We start from the raw sequence: 3,272 nt of genomic DNA, 5'->3' as shown, positions 1-3,272 counted from the left end.
ATATAATGGAACAACAATGGAGTCTTCTACACAAATGCATTTATCCTTTAATCAACACATGTTCTTGTCTTAATTCTTGTATCCAAGTAAAAAAAATTGAGGAGAAAGTTTGTGGGACACATTATTTTCTCCTTCTAGTGTAAAGTTCAAACAAAAATGTCAAGGTAATACATTCTTGTTTATCATCTTATATTCCTCCTATTTAGGCAACACACGCATAATATATATATATATATATATATATATATATTATATATATGTATATGTATGTATAAGGTAATTTTATTTCTTTTAAAATGCAGATGCACACGTGGAATGTTGGTGGAACGTCACTAAGCGAACATGAAGAACCAATAATTAGAGACATCGTGGACGACATAAGTGAAGATGGAGAGAACTACGACTTTAATTTGGATAATGAAGATCAGTTCAACAGATCTTCTTCAGAGTATATTCCGTCTGGCAGTCAATCCGAACATAACATTGACCGCGCCCTCAATGAACACATGTGTTTCATGTCAAAGGAGGCGACATTGAATGCCATAAAACAATACCACATAGACAGCAGTTACAAATTTGTTGTCATGGAATCAAAGCTAGACAAATATGTCGCTCGGTGCATACATAATGAGGGAGGGTGCCAATGGAGATTACGTGCATCTTTTAGTAAAATTCGAAGTCAATGGGAGATAAAGAAAATTGATGCACAACATAGTTGTTTATCAACAAATCTTTTGGCAGACCATGTTAATTTGGACTCAACCCATATTGCGTCCATAGTGCTGACTTCAATAAAAGCAAACCCTTTGGTCCGAATTAAAAGCTTGATTGCAAAAATAAAAAATTTGTATGGCTATACTATCACATATAGAAAAGCTTGGTTGGGAAAATAGAAAGCTCTTGCTTTGGCATTTGGCAATTGGGAACAATCCTACAATGTGTTTTGTGGAAAGGTTTAATGTAGAAAATTCTGAATTTGATGTCCAAGAATTGGCCACCCCCCAACATGGTCGACGACCTCAGTCATATACACTTAGATTAAATGATTGGTGGTGTGATTGTGGCCACTTCCAAGCTCTTCGACTTCCCTGTCGTCACGTTATTGTCGTTTGTTCCTCTTGTCATTTACAAATGACGACATTCATTGATCCGGTTTACAACCTCCACACGATTAGAAAGGCATATCAAGTTGAATTTCATCCCGTTCGAAACGAGGATTATTGGTCTACTTATACTAGACCAAATTTCATACCTGACCCCCACATGCGACGTAAAAACTCGGGACGACCAATTACAACTCGTTTGCATAATGAAATAGATCAACCAATTCAAAACAAGCCAAAAAAATGTTCTTACTATCGCAATGAAGGTCATAACAGAGGAAATTGTCCATTTAGTCAGTAGAATCATCCTTTGTAATGTTGTTCTTATCAAATATTTTAATATCATCTTCTTTTAATGACTTCTATTCAATATTTTCATTTGTTTTTTAATACATTTATTTCACATAAATACATGTATATTATTACTTTTTACATATTATATAATTTATACTTTCATATATTATATAATCTAAAAATTTATACATAAATCATATCACATTTTTATAAGTGTATTTTTAACTTTAACAATATTTAAAAAATAGTAAATATTTTAATTTATCACACAACTCATTTTTAACGCAATTTATTTAAAATTATTGTAAAAAAAGTAATTTTAATTCTTCAACTTTATATACCATTTTCTTAAATAAAATAAAATAAAATTTGATATTATAATAAACTAAATTTTTTAACTATATATTTTTATTTCAAAAAATATTAATTATCATTTCTTTTTTAAAAAAAAAAATCAACTGAACTTGCCAACCAGATTGGCAAATTCAATGGAGTGAAATTGCCAATTCAGTATCCAATTTTATTTACATTGAAGTTGCCAACCTAGTTAGAAACTTTAATTAAAAAATAAAAAGTAAAGAGATTAACAAATTTAATTGATCTTGCCTACACCATTGACAACTTTACTAAAAAATGTCCATTTCTATAATTTTTTCTACTTTTGCCCATTTACGTAAATATGAAAAAAAATACACCATTTTGGTGAAAAACCTGAAGAAATCAGGGATGAGATGGTTTTGGAGCCAGTGTTGTGGTCAATCATCCTCTTCCAGTGTTACCTCATCAAAATCTGCTTTTTCTTCCAATGTTATCTCATCAGAATCTGGTTCTTCTTCCAATGTCTTCGACACCATCCAAAACCAAGACTATAGATACGATGTGTTTATCAGTTTCAAAGGTCCTGACACCCGCAACTCTTTTGTTGATCATCTATGCTCTCATCTTCTTCGAAAGGGTATTTTTGTCTTTAAAGATGACCACAAGCTTCACAAAGGAGAATCCATTTCATCACAGCTTCCACAAGTAATTAGAGGTTCTCAGATTTCTATCATCGTCTTCTCCCAAGATTATCCTTCCTCTTCATGGTGTTTGGACGAAATGACCACTATAGCTTGTTGACAACAACAATCTAACCAAACTGTTTTCCCTGTTTTCTATCATGTTGATCCGTCTCACTTAAGACAGCAGAATGGGGTATACGAGAAGGCGTTTGAGTCACTCGGAGAGAAATTCAAAGGAGACCCAGATAAGGTTTATCGATGGGAGAGAGCTATGAATGAGTTTTGCAAATTAGTTGGTTGGGATGTTAGAAACAAGTATGTGTTAGCTATGGTTCTTCTCTCTGTTTTCTGCATTTATACATCTTATATATGCATTATACTAACTTTTTTAAAAACATTAAAAGGTTTATCTCTATAAAAATTATTGTAATTGGTACCGTTTCTCAAAATTGTGCACTCCTCAATCATGTTCTTGACTCCCATAATGTATGGAATGTCTAGTTGTTTTTGGCAGCTCCCATCTCCTTTCTTGAGTTTTCCTTGTTTGAGCTTCTTCTAGTCTTTGCAATCTTTTCGCTAGTTGGCTTATTTCCTCATCTTTGTGGACCATTCGCTTCTTGACCTCCACAAGTTCTCCCAAAAGGTGGGCTTTGTGATGTGATTGCGGTTTTGAAGATTCACCTAAAGAAAACTGACCCATAATGTTTGCACAAAGGAATCAAACAATTAGTGAAAAAGAAGTTAGAATACACTCTCTCAAGTTTGCGTCAGTTTTGGTGAAAAGAAATAAAGATGAGAACACCCAAAGCACTCTATTCTTGCCGGTTAATTGCACTGCCAGTTGACCTAGGATGAACGCACCTTCTTTAACGTC

The 3,272-nt window shown here is 33.2% G+C and overlaps 1 pseudogene; it reads left to right on the top strand.

The window, feature by feature from the left end:
- Nucleotides 1-2,123: 2,123 nt before the first annotated feature.
- Nucleotides 2,124-2,899, top strand: LOC137834265 (toll/interleukin-1 receptor-like protein pseudogene; annotated as a pseudogene).
- The last annotated feature ends 373 nt before the right edge of the window (nt 2,900-3,272 follow it).

This window comes from Phaseolus vulgaris, chromosome 5 (genome assembly GCF_051622355.1).
Source record: "Phaseolus vulgaris cultivar YP4 chromosome 5, ASM5162235v1, whole genome shotgun sequence".
In the NCBI taxonomy this organism is placed as follows: Eukaryota; Viridiplantae; Streptophyta; class Magnoliopsida; order Fabales; family Fabaceae; genus Phaseolus; species Phaseolus vulgaris.
Note: the sequence above shows the minus strand (reverse complement) of the source record. Positions and strands in the feature narration are given on the sequence as shown.